The sequence below is a fragment of the Athene cunicularia genome, assembly GCF_003259725.1.
Source record: "Athene cunicularia isolate RWA chromosome 3 unlocalized genomic scaffold, athCun1 chr3_part1, whole genome shotgun sequence".
Taxonomy (NCBI): domain Eukaryota; kingdom Metazoa; phylum Chordata; class Aves; order Strigiformes; family Strigidae; genus Athene; species Athene cunicularia.
The window spans coordinates 11766920-11781462 of NW_020799097.1; positions in this window are offsets into that span (position 1 = coordinate 11766920).

Here is a 14543-nt window from a genome sequence, read left to right on the forward strand (position 1 = left end):
TAGGCTTTAGCAGTACTAATGCAATTAGTGTCAATTTTTTACCTTGATGGTCTTTATATCCGGTCTGTAAATTCACAATTGACCTGAGCTGAAAATTTGGTGACTGAGAGAGTCTTAGCGGGAAACTCTATATATGCTCACTCTCTTCTTACTCTTTCTTAACCGTCAATGTATAGTTGCTGTTCAAGATAGGATCTTACAAAAGAGACACACTTCATGTGTGGACATATGGACAGCTGTTCAGTTGTCTATCAGTGCTGTCCAGGATGCAGTCATTAATATAGTGAATAGCACTATGAATATAATTAACTTTATTATATTCTCAAGTTTTGATCTCCATGCTTAGGTCTTCTGGATTATATTATTATATTCAGCCTGCTGAGCTATTATATTATACATTATCATAAGCATCATCAGCTTGAGCAATGATCCTGAATTATACCTTGCTATATATACTCTTATTTCTTCTCTCTAATTTTCTGTTCTAAGTGCTTGATGTCTTTATTTCACACACTTTCTCACCTTTTTATGATGATCATATAAAATAAAACTCCATTCATAAGCTTGAATGCCTCTCAAAGTAGAATAGTCACATAGATATCCTCATAAAGGATACTGTAACATTGTGCTGATGATGGAAAATACTGAAATATGTCTGTGAATAATCTAAAAAAAAAAAAAAAAAAGCGTGTAATATGACAGGTGTCCATTTTGTAATATAATGACACTACCTTAAGTGTCTTCATGGAAATCTTTACTAAATTACTTTACCGAGCAGAAGTCTCCCATTTATCAATATTCTGTGTGCACAGGGTGATGTTTTTGAGGGTGAAAACAATCTGGTCAGGGCTGAGACAACACCCTGTGATAAAATGTCTCAAAACCAGGAAATAAATTTAATAGAAAAGGGGTTGATGTGGCTGAGGGATGTGCATTTTAGTATTATGCAAAGTAAACCTCCACCCCTGCCGTTGCCTTCCCTGCCCTCTTGGATGAGTAGCCATCCACAGCTCCTCTTGCAGTTGCACAAAAGAGAAATTTGACCGCTTATACTGAAGCAAGCCCTGTTTATACTATGTCAGAGCAAGTCCCACAGGGAGTGTAAACTGTTTGACTAAAGAATGCTTTATTTCTAATGCTTTCTGTCATTTCAGAATTCTCTGTACAAACACTGAAGATTATTTAACTGGTCATTAATTAAAAGCAAGAGAACTTGGCGGTTTTTGCTTCACAACTGGAAAATTTCACATTTGTTATAGACATATCTATACTTATCTAAAACATACATACAGTCTACGACAATTTGAGAATGTATGTCATGGGTCACAGAGATGCACAATGTAGACAACTTGCTTATGCAGCATCTGAACATCTAAAGCTCTCAGTGGGGAAAACTGATTTTTTGTGCTTAACTAATCAACATAAACCAAACAGAATGATCAAATCTTTAGATTCAAAATGACTTATCCTGATGGTTTTGCTTTTACTTTTAATGTTTTTTGAAAGGAAAAATTGTAACAGAATTTGAACTTTTATGATTTTGATGCATTATGTATTGATGTCAAATTAACAGTAGGAGAACCTCAAGACAACTCGTTACCTGTATGAAGCATCTTCAGTGTAGACAGCGTCGTCTATTATTAGTACTTCCTTATCCAATATGACTAAACTGTAAATTCCAGTGATTTTCTCTTTAGCTGATTAAAATCTCACCATAAATAAAGTACTTTCAGACAACAGCAAAAGGTATTGGTTAGTATCAGCAGCTTAATTGGAAATATACTAAGAAATCTGCATTTCACTTCATATGGATGCTCTCCAAACCATGTAAAATGTAATAAATTTTAATGTCTAATCTGCAGCTGCTCTCTGATTAGATGAGAAACAATACTGAAAGTAGCCTGTAAAGCTAGCTACCAATTTTATAAAAATTTCTCCCATTTCCCCCTTTTTAAGGAGCTTCTCTTTGAAAGTAAAAGGAAAGAAAAACAAGTAATATTTATTCTTTCCCCAGGCAAGAAGTATTATAGTCTTGGAAGCTTCACTCATCAGAGAAAAATTTTACAGTGGTATAATGCTAACATTCATAAAATATGTCATAAAAAGATTCTTATAACATTGTTAATCAGAAGAACATTATTTATTTATTTCAGGTCCCAAGAACTTATGCTATGGATAACAAGCACTGGATATTAAACTCCAGTTAAGTATTTTTCCCTTGAAGAGGGTTGACATCCACATGTTTTGAGTGAAGAGTCCCTTCAGCATATTTAGATACTCTTTGACATAGCTCTGGGCTTAGACTAGTCAAAGGATTGCGCTGGAAGCACACAAGTCTAAGGTTGCAATAAAGATTTGTATGGAACACAACTTGGAGAGGTGTTGGGGAGGCAGGGGTGGCCTTCAAAGCATGTTTAAGAAATGGAGGTAAATGCCAAAAAAAAAAGGAACAACAAAGTCAGAGCAGGAGGGGGTGCTGCTGGTGGAGTTGGAATTCCTGGAGGGACTGTGACTCACAGGAGATTCTCATTAAAGCAGGGGAAACAAGGAAGAATGAAGGAACAGAGGAATAAAAGGGTAAGAAAAAAAGAACAGCAGAAAGAAACCACTCTGAACTGACAAAAACCTCCCCTGACTCCTTTTGCCTCACCAAGGGGCCTGAGTGTAGCCTGCAGCAGTACCAAGGGGCTAATCAAGTGTTTATGTTGACTAACAATAAATTCAGTTAAATTCCCTAGGTCAACTCTGTTTTGCCTGTGACAATATTTCTAATGGTATGGAGGTAGGGATGCTTTGCACTAAGATATTAAAAATTTGATGCATGGAATAATTTATTAATTGCACAGCAATTAATTTAATGTGGGTCTGGGAGCTTCAAAAGTGCTTACTATCTTGCAGCTTCTTTCCCTTCCCCCTTCTCTAAATCTGACTCCCTGGTACTGAACAGCAACAGAGCAGCAAGATATGAACAGGAATGGTACGAAGCATTTAAGGATGGATTCTGCTGTAACTTCAGCTTACACAGTTTGCTTTGCTATCACTCAGAGATATTTGTATACATCTGACAACTAAAATATTAATAAAATCAGTAAATGATAAATCATGTATAAGAAGTTAACAATTATTTCTCAGCTGAACTGTTTCTAAATGCCTGAAAGTATCTCTGAAAAGGATGGTTATGGGAAATAGAAATTCATACTACAGTAACTGCATTCTTTGAATGGATATACTTTGTTTACAAATCCTTGGCTATGAATTTAACCAGTGTTGGAAAATTACATAATTCCTGCTTTAATGTTTCCCCTGTGTCTTTCTAAAATTAAAAGAAATTCTTAATTCAATCTTCACAGAAGAGAGGTCATGACTATCCCATCAGAATTTTTGTGATAGGATTAATTGGAAGGGAAAAAAGAGGTTTGTAGGACATATTAAAATAGTATTTGAAGGTGAAATCTGAATTTAAAAAGATCTATTTATAGTCTCTGAACTCAACAGAATATAAGATCAAGAATACAGTTACATGAAATTACAAAAGTAAATGTCAAAATACTTTTACTCTGTATTTACCCCCACAACTGGTGTTGCTTTAACTTGCTTCCTAGAATGTAGAGACTTTCAGTTTCTTCTCTTTGGATCGCATCATAAAACAGCTTCTGTCACCCTCTCCTCATCTCCATTCTTTGGATTATTCTGTCTGGCAAACCGTAGAGACAGTTTCCCAAATGGACCATTAGGCAGTGAGTTGATAGCTTGGTTAATAGAAAGCTAGAAAAATTCTCTTCGGGATTCTCTTTTGTTAATCTCATAATGAAAACAGCTAAATTTACATTCTTTCATTATCCAGTTTACAATAAATTTGAAAGGTCTGTATGCTCAAGATTTAACTCAGAAGAACGTGTGCATAGATATGCATGCATATATATATGTACATATGTTAACTGAAGGAATGCTGTGATTAAATGATATAAAAGCACAATATCTACATTTATATCTTCATAGAAATTAAAGACTTGATCCAAAGATTTTAAAAAAGCTATTAAGAATCAAACCTTTGTTTGTAAGAAAATAGCTTTCCCATTCTTTGAAGCATCATTATTTTTGTTCTTTGCAATAAAATCAAGACTGATTTTCATGGGTAGCCCCAGTAAAGACATGTGAACAAGACACTTATCTGGGATGAGAGTGATCCAGGTTTAAGTCATTTGCCTCATTTAGCACTGCAAAGTTTAAATCAGTCCTGGCCCTCCTGTGGTTCTGTGTTTAGGATAATTCCATGGGGTGGCTGCTAGCACAGGGTAGCCCTCCTTACTGCTGAGAAGAAATTTAACCTTCCCAGTTGTGACTGAGGATCCTTCCTGAAAAAATGTGGTCAACCTGATTTGATACTGCATACTTTTGGCTTCTACTAGATTACAGTTTAGAAGGAAAAAAACCCAATCAACTGCAAAACCCTACCACTCACCCAACAACAAACAAGTAAACAAAAAAACCCCATTGTCTTAAACATTTCCTAGTTGCCCTTTTGGGGGAAATCCTGAAAAAAAAAAAAAAAAAAAAAAAAAGATGAAGGTTTGTCTAAGCAATAGGACAAATTAGAACAGATTAAACCACACAAAGTGTCATCCGTAAGAGGTGTAAGACAATTTTTTAGATATATGATTTTAATCTAAACTATAGCTCTTCAGATCTGCTAATGACTTCAAGATTCTGTGGCTCTCACAACTCTTTTTGCGGTATAGGAAGTATATTTTGGAAGTGACTGATACCTCTCTTCTCAGGAAATCTCTGAAACTCATGGTGGTCTGCAAACGGAATTGTGCATGATAAACTGTTCCATTTATATTAATTTTCTTCTTTCAGAGTATGTCAAGATATACTGTTTTTCTCCATAAGCAAATCTTTCTCTAGGGAATTTTTACACAAAGCCTAAATAAAGATGGAGCCTTGAAACAGTTTGTGCTAGAATACCCAAACAAAACCCACAGGCTAATGTAACCTACAGGCTAATTTAAACTGATGTTAAGAGTGTACCTCAAAAGTATCCATGCTTTCTGCAGTGTATTAAGAAAACTCCTGATTCTGCAAAAGTAGGGTAAGAGGATCAAGAGGATTCTAGGAGTGTACACAAAATACTTCAGGCTGGGCCAGTAAATTAGTAAAAGACAGCTACCTAGAAATAAAAAAAGGAACAGCAAAAAAAAAAAAAATTATCAGCTCCTCTGTTTTTGACATGTGGGTTTTTTTGTTACATTACTGTTGTGGTTTTGAACTTTTGCTTTTGGCTTTCCCATTTTTTTAAGGCACAATGATGAAAAGGGTGCTTTATGATCTACAGAAGATAAGTTATGTTGAACTTCTTGACACACATTGCATAGTCACCATAGATTTCAAGGGTTCTGAATTTAACCTACCTATCAAGGCAAGTGCAAGGTCCTGCACACAGGTCAAGGCGATCCCACGCACAGATACAGTCTGGGCTATGAGTGAATTGAGATCAGCCCTGCAGAGAAGGACTTAGGAGTGTTGGTGAATGGAAAACTGAACATGAGCCAGCAATGTGCACTCACAGCCCAGAAAGCCAACTGTATCCTGGGCTGCATCAAGAGAAGAGTGGCCAGCAGGGTGAGGGAGGGGATTCTCCCTGTCAGCTCTCATGAGAGCCCACCTGAAATTCAGCTCTTGCCCCAAAATAAGGAGGACATGGACATGTTGGAGTGAGTCCAGAGGAGGGTCATGAGGATGATCAGGGGGCTGGAGCACCTCCCTTATGAGGACAGGCTGGGAGAGTTGGGGTTCTTCAGCATGGAGAAGAGAAGGTTTCAGGGAGACCTTATAGTGGCCTTCCAGTACCTAAAGGGGGCTACAGAAAAGATGGGGAGGGACTCTCTGTCAGGGAGTGTAGTGATACACTGTGTAGTTGAGAACAGTCAGTGTTAGGTTAATGGTTGGACTAAATGATCTTCAAGGTCTTTTCCAGCCTAGATGATTCTATGATTCTGTGATAGGATGAGAGGTAATGGTTTTAGCCTGAAAGAGGATAGTTGTAGATTAAATGTAGGGAAGGAATTCTTCACTGTGAGGGTGACAAGACACTGGAAGAAGTTGTGGCTACCCCCTCCCTTATGTCCTGTGCTGTGTTGTCCCTTTAACAGATATCAGGGTGGTTGAAGTCCTCCATGAAGACTAGAGCTTGCTTCTATCTGTGTTTATCAGGCCTCATCTGCTCAGTCTTCCTGGTCATGTGGCCTGTAGCAGCCCCCCTCTGTAATTTCATATTTCCTGCCTGTCCTTCCTAAAGAACCTGCATCCTTCCATTCCAACACTCCAGTCGTAGGAGCCATCCCACCATGTCTCCACTATGTCAATAAGATTGTAGCCCTGCAGGCATGCCCATGTCTCTAATTCCTCGTGTCTATTTGCATTGCTATGTGCATTTGCATGGATGCATTTAAGTTGGGCCCCCAGTGAAGTTGATTTACTGTCTGCAATTCCTTTGTGCTGCTCTTCAGGCTCTCCCTTGCTGAACTGTGATCCCTTTTCAGGCACAGAGCATCTATTGATGGTACTGGCATCAAACTGGTAGGAGTGGGATGGACTGAGGTTCCCCTCCCCTGGCAACTTTATTTTCCTTATGAAGAAATTTTTCCTTGGGATTCTCTTATTTCTTAGCCAAACTATGGAATTTACATTGATAACATTTTTCTACTAATTAGTTTCTGCCAAAATAAAACAGTGTAAGAGAGAGGAAGAGATAAGAAATGTATTGTAACAGAGAAGGAAAAACAGAAAAACAGAAGATGTAATTTTTAATTTTCTACTCCATTTGCAGCACATTCAGTGACATATTCAGTTACTCTCTGATGGTTAGATACCATGATGACCCAAACTGGCTAAAGGGATATTCCATACCATATGATGTAATGCTCAGTAAATAAACTAAGAGAAAAACGGGCCAGGGGCCACTTGGGAACTGGCTGGGAATTGATCAGCAGGTGGTGAGCAATTGCATTGCATACCACTTGGATATTCTATATTATTATTATACCTTCCTTTTTTTGTCTTATTAAACTGTCTTTACCTCAACCCACAACTTTTGCTGTCTTTTTTCCCAGCCCTCTACCCCATTCCACTAGAGGTGGAGAATGAGTGAGCAGCTGTGTGGTGATTAAACCTAGCTGCTTGCCAGGTTTAATCACAGCACAGCTATTGCTTCTTCTGCTTTCTGTGCCTGTATCCAAGGAAGTTCTTTTTACAGATTAACATCAACTTTATTCTAAAAGTCTTACTTTTGCCAGTGCAACAGAGCTAACAGATGAATCTTCCCCTCAGTCTTTCAAGCTGTCTCTGATGTCCTAATCTTAATCTACAGAGTGATTCAAGGGTAAAAACTGACAATTAAAACATGCTCAAAAACTCTATGGGAAGCTGAAATAAAAATTAAGAGCGAGCTTCATATCTGCAATATTCTATGTTCTTATAGCTTGTCTAGGGACATACATATCATTCTTTCACAGGAATATTCTGAAAGTAAAAGACCTTAAGGATATGTATTGCTATGCAAATTTAGACACCTACACTTAATAGTTAAAATACCTAATAAGTTCCTGCTGAAGTCAATGGAAGGAAATATCTTCCTGAAGAAGGTGCTTCAGATTGTCTCTGCTGATCTGATACTTTTAAAGTGCACTTCACTCCACTGAGCACAGAGAAGATAGGAGATGAGCTAAGCAGTCTTGTATGACAGAACGGCTGAGAGGTGATGAAAACGTGAGTTATTAAAGCCAAACCATCTGCAGCAGGAGTGAAATGGGATTTTCTGTGTCACTGCTGACACAGGAGTGCAACATTGCTGCGTTGTAGATTAGTGTCAGCAAGAAATGCAGGCACATTCCTGCATACCCTGAATGGCCCAGCAGTATCAAAGCATCAGAGCTGCTTTGGTTTCCTCATCACTGTTTTGACTTCTGCTCTTGCTAGGTTCATTTTCTGTAAATATCTATCAGTCACCGAAGTACTGGGTTATGTTGATAGGATCCATGTCATCATTTTCAGGGAATATCTACTAGGGATTTTTATGTCAGATTCTTCTAATTAACATTCTTCTCTGATGAATTTTTTACAGTGTTTGCCTTAAAGGCTGAAAAGGACAAGAGGGATAATTTGCCACTGTGAGACCCTAATAATGGCCATTGTGGAGATCCAGTTTCTCATGCACCAGCATTAAATTTGCAGATGTCATCAAAGCATAGGATGAAGTCAATATGCTTGAGGACATGGCTACCACTTGGAGGGACCTAGACAGGCTAAAAGAATTGTCTTTCAGGAACTTGAAATTCAGCAAATGCAATTGTGTTGGTACAGGTTGGAGACCGTACAGCTAGGGTGCAGCTTTGTTGAACAGGATGTGGGTGTTCTGGGGGACAGTTGGCAGGGGTGAAGGCTACAGCATCCTTGGCAGCAATAACAGGAACATAGCCAGGAGATTGAGGGAAGCAATTACTTCCCTTTACTTGATGCTTGCTAGACCACATCTGGAAAAATGCATACAGTTTTGGACTCCCCAGAGCAAGAAGGGTGTTGATGAGTTGAGCGAGTCTAGATGATGATCAGGGGAATAGATCCCATGAAGTATCAAGAGAGGCTAAAGGAAAAGAGCTTTTTAAATCTTGAGAAAAAGCTTGTGGAGGACTGAATAGCAGCCCTACAGCACCTAAGAGGAGGTTACCAAGAAGATGGAGGAGACTATGAAAGGGCATAGCAGGACAATAAGAGAGAGGGGTTACATTTAAAAGCAGATATATACATATATGCATTAATTATATCAATATTTGTATATATGGTCCATTGTGGAAGAATGAAAAACAATAGGCATAAATTGAACCAAGATAGGTTCTGAATGTAAATAAGGAATAACTTTTTTCCCATGAGGGCAGTCAGGGAAGTGGAGCAGGCTTCCCGGGGAGGTTGTGCCATCTTCATCCCCGGAGTTTTTTAAGATTTGACTGAACAAAGCCCTGAGTAACATGGTTTGAATTCAGTGTTGCTCCAGCTTTAAGCAGGAGATTGAACAAGAGACCTCTGGAGGCCCCAACTTGAATGTTTGTATGACTTAGTGATTCTATCACACTGCTTTTCTAGGATTATTTTGTGACAGACTAAATCACATAGTTTCATTCTCACATGGGAAGCCACAAGGAAGTCCAAATCTATCTAAATAGACATCTTAGCTCAATGCACTGGTACTAAGAGAGACAGTGGGAACTCCAATAACTTGTTCTAAACCAGCCTTCAATTATCTGAACTTGTAGCTGATATTAGGGTAGATCCCGTTTGAGACCTTTCGACATCAGTAAGCTTAACTCTGAGCAGGAACTGGATATAAGCAGCACTCCCATTATCCATTTCCTTAGTATTTATTGCATGATCGTAGCTCTGATGAAAGAAGTTTGTCTCTGCTATTGTATAAACTTCTTTCATGCTGGAGGAGACAGCGTGGACAAGAACCTGAAAGGATATTCAGGTGTTGATGAGTGGCTGCACATCAAATACCGGGATGGTAAAAGATCTGATTGACAGGGATAGGCAGACCTGATATTTGATTTCAGGATGTTTAAAAAAAAAAAAAAAAAAAGTATTTTATTTTCAAATGTAATTGGAAGTAACACTGACATAATCCTAACTTTGCACCCTTCCAGTTTTGATTAATATATCTTACTAATTTACCTTTATAACACATTAGTTCATAGTTTATGGCACATAAATGTCACCAGCTGTGCAGTTGTTTTTTGTTTGTTGGAGTAATACAACCATTACTTCTAATTTATGACAGAATTGAGAATGTTTTGTTTTAATATGGAACTAGATGAAAGATGTTTGAAATATTAATCTATCCAAATAATATATAACACTGATGTTAGCAATCTCGAAAAATAGAACACAAGAAATAATAAATAATATTTGCAGCATAAATAGAAGATAATAAAGTACCTTAACTCCTCAGACAAAATTATTGGTGTATCAAGATGCATGCATATACTAGATGTGCTCAGGTGTATACAACCTGACGTTATGTTAAATTATTACAATGATATTATTGCAAATCTTAGTTATGGATATGCTAAAGAGGAGGAATTGTTCATACCATAATGAAGAGTCAGTTTAAAAAAAAGTGACTTCTAATGGACTCTATTTGCAAAATTACCAGATGTCACCATCATGATTAAATTAATCTGACTAAGCTAGACTAAGCCAGCAATAGCAAGAAAAGAATTTATCAAGTCCCCTTGCCAAGACACTCATAACCTTGGCAAGACCATTAAAAACCAATAAATAAATAAATACTAATGGAAACCTCAAAAAATATACTGTTAATAAACAAGACAGAAGAATATCTTGGACAAAGAAGTGCACATTGCGGATCGAGGTGGTTTACATGGGCACAGTCATCTCCTATCTGCATTTTATGGACATAAAGCCATGCAGGGGTACCTTCAAGAAATACCAAAGTGGAGAACTTAACCTTGTGTTACTCTTTAAAAATAGTCAAGAAAATCCCCCATTTGCTCCAACGATAACACTGCCTAGTCAGCTGTCCCTTTCTGCCCACTCCAAAATCAGGTGGGACTTGTAGCCTCACCTGAGACTACAGAATAATGAGACTAGAGGTAAACAGCAATATTGGCATTTAGTATTGTAAAAGTGACCACACTGTGTTGGTTTCACTCTCTATCCTGGTTCTTTCCTCAAAATGTTTATCCTGGTGATATCTTATTCCTTCTAGATTTCTCCATAATACTCCAAGACTACTTTGGCGTTTTTTTGTCTGTTTCTTTTTTGTCATGGTTTAACCTCAGCCGGCAACTAAGCTTCTCACAGCCACTGGCTCACTTGCCCCAGTACGATGGGGGAGAGGATTGGAAGGGTAAAAGTGAGAAAACTCATGGGTAGAGATAAAAACAGTTTAATGGGTAAAGCAAAAGCCATGTATGCAAGCAAAACAAAACAAGGAATTCATTCACTGCTTCCCATCAGCAGGCAGGTACTCAGTCATCTCCAGGAAAGCAGAGCTCCATCATGCGTAACAGTAACTTGAGAAGACAAATGCCATCATTCTGAACGTCTGTTCCCCCCTTCCTTCTTCTTCCCCCAGATTTGTATGCTGAGTGTGACATCATACAGTATGGGATATCCCTTTGGTCAGTTGGGGTCAGCTGTCCCAGCTGTGTCCCCTTCCAGCTTCTTGTTCACCCTCAGCCTACTCGCTGGTGGGGTGGCGTGAGAAACAGAAAAGGCCTTGACTATGTAAGCATTGCCCAGCAACAATGAAAACATTCCTGTTTTCATAACATCAACACTGTTTTCAGCACGATTAAAAAAATATAGCCCCATACTAGCTGCTAATTAACTCTATCCCAGCCCAAACTAACACACTTCTCAACATAAAACTTGATGACAAATGAAAGAAGTTCAGAAACACAGTTACTCAAGAGGAGCCAAAAATGTGCAGGAATACATAAATAGATGTGTTCAGTGTGAATATCAGTTTCAAAATCCTGTTGTGCTTTTCCAAATCCCTTTGGCTTTTTTATTGCATGAGCATAGAGCCCCCTGTGAGCTTTAAAAACTTGCATTTCATACATTGTGATAACCAATCCCTAGCACTAGGGGAAAAATCTCTTGGGAATTATCTTGGCCATTAGGAAGACAGTAGATGGCACTACAGCTACTTTTCCAAAAGCATAAAGTCAGTACAGATGTAGTCTGGAAAGTGACAATCTCATTTCATTGCTGTTATTTTATAGATACAAATCAATCGCCAAGGCTGCTTCTATCTAATGATCTAAAATTCAACCTTGGTTTCAGAAGGTGGAGTCTCAGTGATGTTGAGCCATGTCCTGAGACAAACAGAACTGTGAAAAAATGCATACAGATATGAACTAATGAAGTCCATTCAGCTCAATTTAATATCTATGGATTTAAGGAGAAAATTGGTTCTTTCAAACAAGAATTCTTTTATTGTTTTAAATAAAATGAGATGGGGGGTTATGGTAGGTGTAGGTGTCAGACAATGGAGCCTATTAGTCATATATTTCTGTCTTGTTGGAAAACTTTGAGTGAACAGCATGCCAAAAGAATGGTTGTTTGATCTATCTTTCCTTGTACAGTGATCACTAATGTATTGATCATGCCCTTATCCAGTACTAAATTTTATGTGATTATCTTATTTTACCAAAACTAGATTGTTCCTAATTTCTGAACAACCTACAGTCACAAACTTCACTGATGTTTCTGTTAGTCTGTTGAGGAAAGCATTTGTCCTTTTTAATGTACACAATTAGTGACAGACATCAGATGAAATGAGACAGAATCCTGTCAGAATGAGACACTGCCCTGCATAGACCTCTTTGTTTACAGAGAAGATTTGGACTCAATAATCTTAAGGGCTTTTTCTAATCTAGATGATTCTAAAATGAAAAAGGCAGTATGGCACAAGCTCTTCTCTGACATTCCTGAATTTTCTCCTGTCCATACCAAACTTCCTCCAGCCTTTTTGAAACCACCTCATAAATATTAACGTCTGAACTACAGCGCTTGTTGTTTCTTTCACCATCCCCTCTTCTCAGTCTTCTTGTTGATTCTTTCTTTAATGATATGTCAAAACCAAGTACATTATTCCAAGACAAAACTCCAGAATAAGGTCTTTAGTATGGATCCACGTGCAGGCCTCTCCTTATATCACAGCTGATATCACTGCAACTTCCTTTTCTCTGGCAAAAGCCACTCTGTACCATTATACTCATTCAAAATGTTCAGAGACTGCATTGTTCTTCTTTGAGCTAACAGCTTTTATGTTATTGTGTTCATGGAGAAGATTGTTACAAATAACCATCCCTGGCAATAGAGACTGGAGCAATAATTTACTGAAAGAAGCATAGTGAAAAATAAAGAGGATGACACATGGCAATGGCAAGCGGGAGGTATATAGTAACAAGCAAAAATGTCCATCTACTTATCAGTATCTTAAATTAGGATCAATGGTTCATCTTTGTTACTTGCAGGCTCAAGCTTCTCTTTCTAGAGTTGAGCATATAAAAGACACATGTAACATAATCCAAGTGAACAACAACAGTGCTCAATCAGGTAACATCAAAGAATCAGCTGATGCTTTTTCATGACATTACACATAAGAAAAGCACCTATAACTGTATGTAGCATTCTTACTTGATAACATGAACTTTGTTTCATTTATCTGAGTGATAGTGCATGATGTCCACCTTGCAAAGTAATTCGCCAAGCTGCAGCTGTGGTGCCACCTGTTCTGAACTGCACACTCAAGTTAGACCCGTGTCTGCCAGGAAAAAACACAGCAGCTGTAGCTTGGCTTGAAGTTCCAAGGTGTCCCAGGATCAGGATGACGTAGGACAGGGCTCACTGTATCCAGTAATCTAAACAAAACAAAACAAAAGAAATCAGCCCTTGCAGGGATGTAAACATGACTAAGATCCTGCAGCTATAAGGGAAGATTACTTTACTTTTTGCTGGTGAGAATTTTCTCCTGAGAATTTGGTTCTCATCAAACCATAACTGCCTTTTTCAGGAAACAGGAGCTAATTTGCAACTAGAATCACACTAAGACCATAGAGACCATTTTGTAGGTTTTAGTCTAGATTTAACTGATTAAATCAGCTTTCCAAACTTGTCAGAGACAGTTAGAACATGCTGACAGTACCAAGCTAGTTCTCTGGTAGCATCCCAGCCTCTCCAAGAAGCATAGTGAAATAATCTGGAAACCAGCCACACTTCCCCAGCTGTGAGTGCTGCTTGGATATGACAACTTTCAGCTTGTGGAAAGCTGATCAAAACTGTTTCCTGGCTGTTCTTGTGAACTTGTGAACAGGCTCATGCTGACCTCCTAATCTGCTCTAAACTAAACCATGATGAGAACCACATGTTTTTGGCTGAAAACAGTGGTGAAAGTAACAGATTTGCAAGATACACCAATTTAGCACTTTATAACAGATAATCTAGTCCAAACTTTGGATTTTAAAGAATGTTTTTTCCCCCTGAACTTCCTTTAATTTGGTTTTAATTATTATTTTAATATCAGTTTAAGAAAGTTACATCTCATGAAAATAACATCTAATTAGCATAGATTTTTTTTTTTTTTTAAATAAAAAGTCCAAAGATCTCCCACAATATTATTTGACTTGTGTTGGACATCAAATGCTTTAAGGGAGACATTTTTTTCCAGTCATCTCATCAAATTCAAACTTCTATTTTGTAGCATACAAGGAGCTATGGAGTGCCCAACTAATCAAATTAAAAATCAAAACTTGTTTCAATACACAGATGAAGGTGAATTTCTATGGAAAAATGGCACCCCTCCTCATTCTTATGAGTCATCAATTTGACATGTCTTTGTGTCATAGCTTTATGTTGATGTACCTGTTTGTGCATACATATATGTGTATATATATATGACTTTACCTCCTGTCATGCATTTACACACATGGAAGGATATATATATCAAAAGCAAGTGGGTG